The sequence below is a fragment of the Salvelinus fontinalis genome, chromosome 11, assembly GCF_029448725.1.
Source record: "Salvelinus fontinalis isolate EN_2023a chromosome 11, ASM2944872v1, whole genome shotgun sequence".
In the NCBI taxonomy this organism is placed as follows: Eukaryota; Metazoa; Chordata; class Actinopteri; order Salmoniformes; family Salmonidae; genus Salvelinus; species Salvelinus fontinalis.
Window position 1 is genome coordinate 4,789,260 of NC_074675.1, and position 13,613 is coordinate 4,802,872.

Sequence of the window (13,613 nt, forward strand, 5' to 3'; positions counted from 1 at the left end):
ATTTCCTGGTCATAACATTGGTATTTCCTGGTCACATATTGGTATTTCCTGGTCACAACATTGGTATTTCCTGGTCACAACATTGGTATTTCCTGGTCATAACATTGGTATTTCCTGGTCACAACATTGGTATTTCCTGGTCACATCATCGGTATTTCCTGGTCACAACATTGGTATTTCCTGGTCACAACATTGGTATTTCCTGGTCACATCATCGGTATTTCCTGGTCACAACATTGGTATTTCCTGGTCACAACATTGGTATTTCCTGGTCACAACATTGGTATTTCCTGGTCACATCATCGGTATTTCCTGGTCACAACATTGGTATTTCCTGGTCACAACATTGGTATTTCCTGGTCACATCATCGGTATTTCCTGGTCACAACATTGGTATTTCCTGGTCACAACATTGGTATTTCCTGGTCACAACATTGGTATTTCCTGGTCACAACATTGGTACTTCCTATTTCCATTATTAGCCCTTTGTCTAATAATGGCTGTACTGAGAACAGGTTGAGAAGAGAAGCTGTGATGATATGTGTCCAATCTCTACAATAATGGCTGTACTGAGAACAGGTTGAGAAGAGAAGCTGTGATGACATGTGTCCAATCACTATAATAATGGCTGTACTGAAAACAGGTTGAGAAGAGAAGCTGTGGTGACATGTGTCCAATCTCTATAATAATGGCTGTACTGAAAACAGTTTAAAATGAGAATCTCTGATGCCGTATCTCCGGTCTTCATAACAATGGCTTTACTGAGAACAGTTTAAAATGAGAAGCTGTGATGACGTGTCTCCACCCTTTATAATAATGTCTGTACTGAGAACAGTGGTTAGAGGGGATGCTATGATGACGTGTGAGACTAGATGGGTAACACTGTGTCGGGACTCTCTGTGGACAGAGCCAACAGGACACAACAGGACTGTAGTCGGTGTACTAGAGGGCTACTACTGAGAAAACACAGATGAGGGTTTGTTAGAGGCTCCTACTGAGAAAACACAGATGAGGGAAGCCACAAGGAGAGAACAGAAACAGAATCCTGTGATGAGGCGGCCATTAAACGCACCTGGCCAGATTGAAGACATCATCGATGAGCCCCGCCCTGTTGCCAACAGAGATTATCTACGGAGAGAAAACAGGACAGGTGGAATGTTTTTCATACATTTTTCTGCTTTTATTCAAACCTTTAACGGTCCAGATGATGAAGAGGAAGAGGAGGAAGGGAAAGAGGAAGATGACGAAGAGGAAGAGCGTCCTACCTCAGGGTTGGTCATCAGCTGTCCAATGAGGAGCCTCCAGTTGTGGAGGTCGTAGTTCACCCGGAAGTACCCGGTCTGGTTGATGTTGCCTAGCAACCACATGTCCTCATCGATCCGGCCCACTTTGTGTGTCTCTGTAAACAAATAAACATGGCGGACATGTTTAAAGGTTTACTGTATGTAGTAACAGACATGTTTAAAGGTTTACTGTATGTAGTAACAGACATGTTTAAAGGTTTAATCTATATAGTAACAGACATGTTTAAAGGTATACTTATGGTTGCAAAGGGACGGACAATTTCCAGTAAATTTCCTGAATTTTCCATTTTCCATAAATTCATGTGGCATATTTTGGTTAAACTATTCCCAATTCAATGGAATTGCAACCCTCTGCATGCACAATGCATTCTTCCATCACATGTACAGCTGATTCTCAAGATCTTGCACACTAATGAGATGCTATTGAGGCCACACAACTACACTGTCTGAGCCGAGGACTAGATGCTTTCTGGTAAGTATTGATTACAATACTGGGTGGGGTGAATATATTTTATATACCATACATGATTTTTTGTTAACTTGTAAATAGTAGCCTACAGCAAAGTGTGTTTAAATCATTTCTAACTTGTTAACAATTTCTGCTAGTTAGTTTTGCTAACATGTGAGATTTAGCTTGCTTGAGCCTGCTAACTGAGGAGTGTTAATTCAACTGTTTAGATACATGTTTCATTTTAAAGCATGTATCTTACAAAGGAGTTGTTTAATATAACTGCTTAACTATTTATCTGTACATAGAATTGTATTTGTTTTTTATTACTAATTTTTTCTCATCTTTACAGGAAAATGCCACGGGCACAATCTGATGTGTGGAGACATTTCAGTGCAGCTAATGTAGAAGGAAAAGCTGTGTACATTTGCAAAAACTGTGCCAAATCATATGTGAAGAATGCAACAATGATGCAGAATGATCTGGCCAAGTGCATAAAGTTCCCTCAGCGCTCATAACAAGAAAACTCTGACAAAGGTCCCTCAACTTCTATTCGAGGTGAAAATGAGGAATCAGACACATTATCGATGTTATTTATATATTTATATATATATGTTATTTATATATTTATATATTTTTATATATGTTATTTATATATATGTTATTTTTATATTTATGTAAATGGTATTTATATATTTATACATGTTATTTATATATTTATATATATGTTATTTATATATATCTTATTTTTATATTTATGTAAATGTTATTTATACATTTATATATGTTATTTATATATTTATGTATATGTTATTTATACATTTATATATGTTATTTATATATTTATGTATATGTTATTTATACATTTATATATGTTATTTATATATTTATGTATATGTTATTTATATATTTATGTATATGTTATTTATATATATATGTTATTTATATATTTATGTATATGTTATTTATATAAATGTTATTTATATATTTATGTAAATGTTATTTATACATTTATATATGTTATTTATATATTTATGTATATGTTATTTATATATTTATGTATATGTTATTTATATATATATGTTATTTATATATTTATGTATATGTTATTTATATATATATGTTATTTATATATTTATGTATATGTTATTTATATATATGTTATTTATATATTTATGTAAATGTTATTTATATATATGTTATTTTTATATTTATGTAAATGGTATTTATATATTTATACATGTTATTTATATATTTATATATATGTTATTTATACATTTATATATGTTATTTATATATTTATGTATATGTTATTTATACATTTATATATGTTATTTATATATTTATGTATATGTTATTTATATATTTATGTATATGTTATTTATATATATATGTTATTTATATATTTATGTATATGTTATTTATATATATGTTATTTATATATTTATGTAAATGTTATTTATACATTTATATATGTTATTTATATATTTATGTATATGTTATTTATATATTTATGTATATGTTATTTATATACAGTGGGGAGAACAAGTATTTGATACACTGCCGATTTTGCAGGTTTTCCTACTTACAAAGCATGTAGAGGTCTGTCATTTTTATCATAGGTACACTTCAACTGTGAGAGACGGAATCTAAAACAAAAATCCAGAAAATCACATTGTATGATTTTTAAATAATTAATTTGCATTTTATTGCATGACATAAGTATTTGATCACCTACCAACCAGTAAGAATTCCGGCTCTCACAGACCTGTTAGTTTTTCTTTAAGAAGCCCTCCTGTTCTCCACTCATTACCTGTATTAACTGCACCTGTTTGAACTCGTTACCTGTATAAAAGACACCTGTCCACACACTCAATCAAACAGATTCCAACCTCTCCACAATGGCCAAGACCAGAGAGCTGTGTAAGGACATCAGGGATAAAATTGTAGACCTGCACAAGGCTGGGATGGGCTACAGGACAATAGGCAAGCAGCTTGGTGAGAAGGAAACAACTGTTGGCGCAATTATTAGAAAATGGAAGAAGTTCAAGATGACGGTCAATCACCCTCGGTCTGGGGCTCCATGCAAGATTTCACCTCGTGGGGCATCAATGATCATGAGGAAGGTGAGGGATCAGCCCAGAACTACACGGCAGGACCTGGTCAATGACCTGAAGAGAGCTGGGACCACAGTCTCAAAGAAAACCATTAGTAACACACTACGCCGTCATGGATTAAAATCCTGCAGCGCACGCAAGGTCCCCCTGCTTAAGCCAGTGCATGTCCAGGCCCGTCTGAAGTTTGCCAATGACCATCTGGATGATCCAGAGGAGGAATGGGAGAAGGTCATGTGGTCTGATGAGACAAAAATAGAGCTTTTTGGTCTAACTCCACTCGCCGTGTTTGGAGGAAGAAGAAGTATGAGTACAACCCCAAGAACACCATCCCAACCGTGAAGCATGGAGGTGGAAACATCATTCTTTGGGGATGCTTTTCTGCAAAGGGGACAGGACAACTGCACCGTATTGAGGGGAGGATGGATGGGGCCATGTATCGCGAGATCTTGGCCAACAACCTCCTTCCCTCAGTAAGAGCATTGAAGATGGGTCGTGGCTGGGTCTTCCAGCATGACAACGACACGAAGCACACAGCCATGGCAACTAAGGAGTGGCTCCGTAAGAAGCATCTCAAGGTCCTGGAGTGGCCTAGCCAGTCTCCAGACCTGAACCCAATAGAAAATCTTTGGAGGGAGCTGAAAGTCCGTATTGCCCAGCGACAGCCCCGAAACCTGAAGGATCTGGAGAAGATCTGTAGGGAGGAGTGGGCCAAAATCCCTGCTGCAGTGTGTGCAAACCTAGTCAAGAACTACAGGAAACGTATGATCTCTGTAATTGCAAACAAAGGTTTCTGTACCAAATATTAAGTTCTGCTTTTCTGATGTATCAAATACTTATGTCATGCAATAAAATGCAAATTAATTACTTAAAAATCATACAATGTGATTTTCTGGATTTTTGTTTTAGATTCCGTCTCTCATAGTTGAAGTGTACCTATGATAAAAATTACAGACCTCTACATGCTTTGTAAGTAGGAAAACCTGCAAAATCGGCAGTGTATCAAATACTTGTTCTCCCCACTGTATATATGTTATTTATATATTTATGTATATGTTATTTATATATTTACATATGTTATTTATATATATGTTATTTATATATATGTTAATTTTATATTTATATATTTTTACATATGTTATTTATATATATGTTATTTATGTATATATGTATATGTTATTTATGTATATATGTTATTTATATATTTATGTTATTTATATATTTATGTATATGTTATTTATGTATATATGTTATTTATATATTTATGTATATGTTATTTATATATTTACATATGTTATTTATATATATGTTATTTATATATATGTTAATTTTATATTTATATATATGTTATTTTCTTATTCTTGTTCTAGTCCCTCAGTTACACACGAGGACAACAGTATAAATATTGGTCTCAGCTGAACATCCTAACGTGTTTCTGAGGGTTAAGTGTGATGGAGAGGAAACACCTCTAACTAGAGTGGACCAGACTGAAACCCTCTTGTATATGAACAGAGAGCATGGAGCTGGCTGTAGAGTGGACCAGACTGAAACCCTCTTGTATATGAACAGAGAGCATGGAGCTGGCTGTAGAGTGGACCAGACTGAAGCCCTCTTGTATATGAACAGAGAGCATGGAGCTGGCTGTAGAGTGGACCAGACTGAAACCCTCTTGTATATGAACAGAGAGCATGGAGCTGGCTGTAGAGTGGACCAGACTGAAGCCCTCTTGTATATGAACAGAGAGCATGGAGCTGGCTGTAGAGTGGACCAGACTGAAACCCTCTTGTATATGAACAGAGAGCATGGAGCTGGCTGTAGAGTGGACCAGACTGAAACCCTCTTGTATATGAACAGAGAGCATGGAGCTGGCTGTAGAGTGGACCAGACTGAAACCCTTTTTTATATGAACAGAGAGCATGGAGCTGGCTGTAGAGTGGACCAGACTGAAACCCTCTTGTATATGAACAGAGAGCATGGAGCTGGCTGTAGAGTGGACCAGACTGAAACCCTCTTGTATATGAACAGAGAGCATGGAGCTGGCTGTAGAGTGGACCAGACTGAAACCCTCTTGTATATGAACAGAGAGCATGGAGCTGGCTGTAGGCTGACAGTAGGGTGGATGTGCATGGAGCATATTAATGGACCACTTATCCCTGGTGTGAATACACACACACGCACACACACACACACACACACACACACACACACACACACACACACACACACACACACACACACACACACACACACACACACACACACACACACACACACACACACACACACACACACACACACACACACACACACACACACACTTACACCATTCCACCAAAGATTCCAACTGAACACAGTCTCTCCCTCTGTTCCCATGTGTGCAGACGTGCCAGAGCTGCCAAGCTCTCGGTGCAGCGAGGCTCAATAACAAAATGGGATAGCTAATGGACCCACTGAGGGATTCAGACTACTAGGATAGTGTGTGTGTGTTTGTGTGAGAGAGAGAGAGAGAGAGAGAGAGAGAGAGAGAGAGAGAGAGCTGATAAGTCTGGCTTCAGATTTCTGGCTGCTGGGTGAGAGTGGAGAGAGGCTGCTGGGTGAAAGTGGAGAGAGGCTGCTGGGTGAGAGTGGAGGCTAATTTCCAGTCATCGCCGGCGTGCGGTGAAACAAGACATTGAGTAACAAACCAGAAAACCACTATGGTCAACCCTATAGTTCAGACTACATTAATGCAACGTTATATTGGTCTCACACAGCCTACGTGGCTGCTGTCATGACAGTTGGTGTCACGAACGTCGTCAGGGAAATGACCGTACCAAGGTGCAGCGTGGTTAGCGTACATTTATTTTTAAATGTTGCCAACAAAACAATAAACAACAAAAACTAACGTGAAGCTCCGTAAGGCGATACATGCATTAACGAAGACAACTACGCACAAATAAGGTGGAAAAACAGGCTGCCTAAGTATGATTCCCAATCAGAGACAACGATAGACAGCTATCCCTGATTGAGAACCATACCCAGCCAAAACATAGAAACAGAAAACATAGAAATAAAGAAACTAGAATGCCCACCCTAGTCACACCCTGGCCTAACCAAAATAGAGAATAAAAGCCTCTCTATGGCCAGGGCATGACAGTTGGTCTGTGGGTAAGGTTTATGACCCCCTCATAAATACCTTTCTCCCTTTCCGCTCTTGACTCTACTGAACGACTTATGAAAAAACCTTTGTTAAACATAGAGAGTTGGGGAACTTCAAACGGTGGGGGGGAAAGGAACCATATTTCGGTAATCCAATTAGTTGAAAATATGCGTTGGTACTTAATGAATATGATGTCAGTTCGGTTGTCATCTGAGACATTATTATTAATGACAGGATGACATAAACTGTATCGTGGAAAGTCTACACATTATAGTTATCAGATTCACATGGAATTGTTGTGCAATTTAAATGTTTAAATATGAAACTATTTGTGAAAAGATTAAATGTAATTTTAGCTTCCAAATGAGAGAATTGGGTTTTCATAAGGTTAGAGCTCTGCTCAATCAGTGGCCCGCCCCTGTGAAGAGACATGGGTTATAAACTATAAAACACACCCTTCTCCCTCCACTATATAAGCCCTTGACGAAAATGTAACCTCCAGTTCCGAGTACGCGAGGCCTGCAGCCTCACGTTATAAGGACTCAGATAATAAGCTGTTTCGGGAACATTAGGGCGACGGTCCGATGTCAGAAGGATTCAGATAATAAGCTGTTCCGAGGACGTGAGGACGACGGGTCCACGTTAAAAGGACTAACATGTCAACTACAGAGCTAAGCCAACCTCAGCTTGAGCTTTGGTTGCGAATGGTATGAACTTTGAACTCTTATTCACTACAGAAGTGATACCTCCTAGCCGTTGAGTTAGCAGCGGCCGCTGTAAACGTGGGCTAGGAAAGGACGGACGACAGATCCAGTCTAACACACAACGACGATACTACAATGTATCCAATTTACCACCAGAGACATTCAGACATTCAGATCTCTGTTGGGCAACACGGCCAGCGACTACGACCAACCTACCGAAGCGCAGCTCAGAGTAAATATTTATTGCATTTTCCTTTTCCAAATGGGCGGTAATTTAGAATGCATCAGATACTCTGTTTACGATAGAGTAGCTGCCTACGGCCCGATAGAGACATCGCTTCTCCTTTTGTTTCTTAGTCTTCCCGCTCTGTCACTCAAACCCAACCCCCTTTCCTTTGTGTAACCAGCCGTCATGTCGGCTCCGTCCACCAGGGACGTTTTCTGTATGACATAATATCCAATCTGTGTTTATGTAATTCTGTGTGATTATTTAGGTATTTAGTAAATAAATAATTAAACCCAATGTTGTATTGCTGATTCAACTTGTTAGCCAGGGTTCGTGAAGATAACCAATAATTTACAACTTTCAGATGAGACTGAAATAAGGTGACGATTAATATTGACTGCTATTGATGTAAAATATTACTAGGTCTTTCAGAGTTTATTCGGAAGATAACAGCTCTATAAACATTCTTCGTGGTGCCCCGATTTTCTAGTTAATTATCTACCTGATTAGCGTAATCAGGTAATATTAATTACAGAGAAATTATTTTATAGAATAGCATGTCATATCACTTAATCCGGCATAGCCAAAGACACGACATTATCTTGTCGTGTTTTGTTCCGGATTCAGTCTTGGAATAGCCTGGTGCGATGAACACAGCAGGGTTCATAGCAACAGGAACCATTCTAAGAGGGGTTAGGGGAGGATGGGGAAGTTAAATGGTGTCACGCAAGGGGGAAGATCTTCATCAACAAACGTCACTGGAAGTTCCACTCCTAAATTGAAACCCGGGAGGCCTGGGCAGTGGTGGGAACGCTGCTCCTCTCCCTGCCTGTATCCCAAAAGGCACCCTATATGGGGCGGCAGGTAGCCTAGTGGTTCGAGCGATGGGCCAGTAACCGAAAGGTTGCTGGATCAAATCCCTCTGACAAAGGTAAAAATATGTCTTTCTGCCCCTGAACAAGGCAGTTAACCCACTGTTCCCCAGTAGCCCGTCATTGTAAATAAGAATGTATTCTTATTAACTAACTTTCCTAGTTAAATAAAGAATTACATTTAAATAGGGCTTCGGTCAAAAGTAGTCATAATAGAGGGAATAGGGTGCGATTTGGGACACAGCCAAAGAAAGGAACAGCCAGCTACCAAGATAGATACACCTGTGATACAGAGCGTAGCCAGAGTGGATTGTAATTAAAGACAATGACAGGGGACTTGTGTCTTTCGGTGACACAGTAATTCACTGGCACCTAATTCAACCGGTGACTGTAGCGTCTAATTCTGCAGGCTGAACATGTCGTCAGGCGCTCCTCTGTTTAATCATGCGTGGGCCCTGGGTTCACGCACAAGGACAGAGACGCAAACACACATTAGGACAAATTCAGAGAGGTGACATGGAAGACTGATTACTTTGCAATGGATATGCAGCAGGAACACTACTGTAATATAGCAGGTGTATAATGGATATGCAGCAGGAACACTACTGTAATATAGCTGGTGTATAATGGATATGCAGCAGGAACACTACTGTAATATAGCTGGTGTATAATGGATATGCAGCAGGAACACTACTGTAATATAGCTGGTGTATAATGGATATGCAGCAGGAACACTACTGTAATATAGCTGGTGTATAATGGATATGCAGCAGGAACACTACTGTAATATAGCTGGTGTATAATGGATATGCAGCAGGAACACTACTGTAATATAGCTGGTGTATAATGGATATGCAGCAGGAACACTACTGTAATATAGCTGGTGTATAATGGATATGCAGCAGGAACACTACTGTAATATAGCTGGTGTATAATGGATATGCAGCAGGAACACTACTGTAATATAGCTGGTGTATAATGGATATGCAGCAGGAACACTACTGTAATATAGCTGGTTTATAATGGATATGCAGCAGGAACACTACTGTAATATAGCTGGTGTATAATGGATATGCAGCAGGAACACTACTGTAATATAGCTGGTGTATAATGGATATGCAGCAGGAACACTACTGTAATATAGCTGGTGTATAATGGATATGCAGCAGGAACACTACTGTAATATAGCTGGTGTATAATGGATATGCAGCAGGAACACTACTGTAATATAGCTGGTGTATAATGGATATGCAGCAGGAACACTACTGTAATATAGCAGGTGTATAATGGATATGCAGCAGGAACACTACTGTAATATAGCTGGTGTATAATGGATATGCAGCAGGAACACTACTGTAATATAGCTGGTGTATAATGGATATGCAGCAGGAACACTACTGTAATATAGCTGGTGTATAATGGATATGCAGCAGGAACACTACTGTAATATAGCTGGTGTATAATGGATATGCAGCAGGAACACTACTGTAATATAGCTGGTGTATAATGGATATGCAGCAGGAACACTACTGTAATATAGCTGGTGTATAATGGATATGCAGCAGGAACACTACTGTAATATAGCTGGTGTATAATGGATATGCAGCAGGAACACTACTGTAATATAGCTGGTGTATAATGGATATGCAGCAGGAACACTACTGTAATATAACTGGTGTATAATGGATATGCAGCAGGAACACTACTGTAATATAGCTGGTGTATAATGGATATGCAGCAGGAACACTACTGTAATATAGCTGGTGTATAATGGATATGCAGCAGGAACACTACTGTAATATAGCTGGTGTATAATGGATATGCAGCAGGAACACTACTGTAATATAGCTGGTGTATATTGGATATGCAGCAGGAACACTACTGTAATATAGCTGGTGTATAATGGATATGCAGCAGGAACACTACTGTAATATAGCTGGTGTATAATGGATATGCAGCAGGAACACTACTGTAATATAGCTGGTGTATAATGGATATGCAGCAGGAACACTACTGTAATATAGCTGGTGTATAATGGATATGCAGCAGGAACACTACTGTAATATAGCTGGTGTATAATGGATATGCAGCAGGAACACTACTGTAATATAGCTGGTGTATAATGGATATGCAGCAGGAACACTACTGTAATATAGCTGGTGTATAATGGATATGCAGCAGGAACACTACTGTAATATAGCTGGTGTATAATGGATATGCAGCAGGTACACTACTGTAATATAGCTGGTGTATAATGGATATACAGCAGGAACACTACTGTAATATAGCTGGTGTATAATGGATATGCAGCAGGAACACTACTGTAATATAGCTGGTGTATAATGGATATGCAGCAGGAACACTACTGTAATATAGCTGGTGTATAATGGATATGCAGCAGGAACACTACTGTAATATAGCTGGTGTATAATGGATATGCAGCAGGAACACTACTGTAATATAGCTGGTGTATAATGGATATGCAGCAGGAACACTACTGTAATATAGCTGGTGTATAATGGATATGCAGCAGGAACACTACTGTAATATAGCTGGTGTATAATGGATATACAGCAGGAACACTACTGTAATATAGCTGGTGTATAATGGATATGCAGCAGGAACACTACTGTAATATAGCTGGTGTATAATGGATATGCAGCAGGAACACTACTGTAATATAGCTGGTGTATATTGGATATGCAGCAGGATGATGGAGAAGATAAAATTACTTGACCTGTCTCCTCTTTCCCTTCAAGACATTGACAGTGGATGGGGATACCTCTAGTGGTTACTATGGGGATACCTGTAGTGGTTACTATGGTTGTGGTGATGCCTCTAGTAGTTACTATGGTTGTGGTGATACCTCTAGTGGTTACTATGGTTGTGGTGATACCTCTAGTGGTTACTATGGTGGTGGTGATACCTCTAGTGGTTACTATGGTGGTGGTGATACCTCTAGTGGTTACTATGGTTGTGGTGATACCTGTAGTGGTTACTATGGTTGTGGTGATACCTCTAGTGGTTACTATGGTTGTGGTGATACCTCTAGTGGTTACCATGGTTGTGGTGATACCTCTAGTGGTTACTATGGTTGTGGGGATACCTCTAGTGGTTACTATTGTTGTGGTGATACCTCTAGTGGTTACTATGGTTGTGGGGATACCTCTAGTGGTTACCATGGCTGTGGTGATACCTCGAGTGGTTACTATGGCTGTGGTGAGACCTCTAGTGGTTACTATGGTTGTGGTGATACCTCTGATGGTTACTATGGTTGTGGTGATACCTCGAGTGGTTACTATGGCTGTGGTGAGACCTCTAATGGTTACTATGGTTGTGGTGATACCTCTGATGGTTACTATGGTTGTGGTGATACCTCTAGTGGTTACTATGGTTGTGGTGATACCTCTAGTGGTTACTATGGTTGTGGTGATACCTCTAGTGGTTACCATGGTTGTGGTGATACCTCTAGTGGTTACTATGGTTGTGGGGATACCTCTAGTGGTTACTATGGTTGTGGTGATACCTCTAGTGGTTACTATGGTTGTGGGGATACCTCTAGTGGTTACCATGGCTGTGGTGATACCTCGAGTGGTTACTATGGCTGTGGTGAGACCTCTAGTGGTTACTATGGTTGTGGTGATACCTCTGATGGTTACTATGGTTGTGGTGATACCTCTAGTGGTTACTATGGTTGTGGTGATGCCTCTAGTGGTTACCATGGTTGTGGTGATACCTCTAGTGGTTACTATGGTTGTGGTGATGCCTCTAGTGGTTACTATGGTTGTGGTGATACCTCTAGTGGTTACCATGGTTGTGGTGATACCTCTGATGGTTACTATGGTGGTGGTGATGCCTCTAGTGGTTACTATGGTTGTGGTGATGCCTCTAGTGGTTACCATGGTTGTGGTGATACCTCTAGTGGTTACTATGGTTGTGGGGATACCTCTAGTGGTCACTATGGTTGTGGTGATGCCTCTAGTGGTTACTATGGTTGTGGTGATATCTCTAGTGGTTACTATGGTTGTGGTGATGCCTCTAGTGGTTACTATGGTGGTGGTGATATCTCTAGTGGTTACTATGGTTGTGGTGATGCCTCTAGTGGTTACTATGGTTGTGGTGATATCTCTAGTGGTTACTATGGTGGTGGTGATGCCTCTAGTGGTTACTATGGTTGTGGTGATATCTCTAGTGGTTACTATGGTGGTGGTGATGCCTCTAGTGGTTACTATGGTTGTGGTGATATCTCTAGTGGTTACTATGGTTGTGGGGATACCTCTAGTGGTTACTATGGTTGTGGTGATATCTCTAGTGGTTACTATGGTGGTGGTGATGCCTCTAGTGGTTACTATGGTTGTGGGGATACCTCTAGTGGTTACTATGGTTGTGGTGATACCTCTAGTGGTTACTATGGTTGTGGTGATGCCTCTAGTGGTTACTATGGTTGTGGTGATACCTCTAGTGGTTACTATGGTGGTGGTGATGCCTCTAGTGGTTACTATGGTTGTGGTGATATCTCTAGTGGTTACTATGGTGGTGGTGATGCCTCTAGTGGTTACTATGGTTGTGGTGATATCTCTAGTGGTTACTATGGTGGTGGTGATGCCTCTAGTGGTTACTATGGTTGTGGTGATATCTCTAGTGGTTACTATGGTTGTGGGGATACCTCTAGTGGTTACTATGGTTGTGGTGATATCTCTAGTGGTTACTATGGTGGTGGTGATGCCTCTAGTGGTTACTATGGTTGTGGGGATACCTCTAGTGGTTACTATGGTTGTGGTGATACCTCTAGTGGTTACTATGGTT

At 39.7% G+C, this 13,613-nt stretch overlaps 1 long non-coding RNA gene across 1 annotated transcript in view; it reads right to left on the reverse strand.

Annotated features, from left to right (window-relative positions):
- Positions 1 to 1,030: 1,030 nt before the first annotated feature.
- Positions 1,031 to 13,613, reverse strand: part of LOC129864904 (uncharacterized) — a 13,104-nt gene continuing 521 nt past the window's right edge. The window contains exons 2-3 of the long non-coding RNA XR_008761282.1: positions 1,266 to 1,399; positions 1,031 to 1,128 (exon numbers count right to left, since the gene is read on the reverse strand). This is a non-coding gene — a long non-coding RNA (uncharacterized LOC129864904). The remainder of the gene's footprint in view (positions 1,129 to 1,265; positions 1,400 to 13,613) is intronic.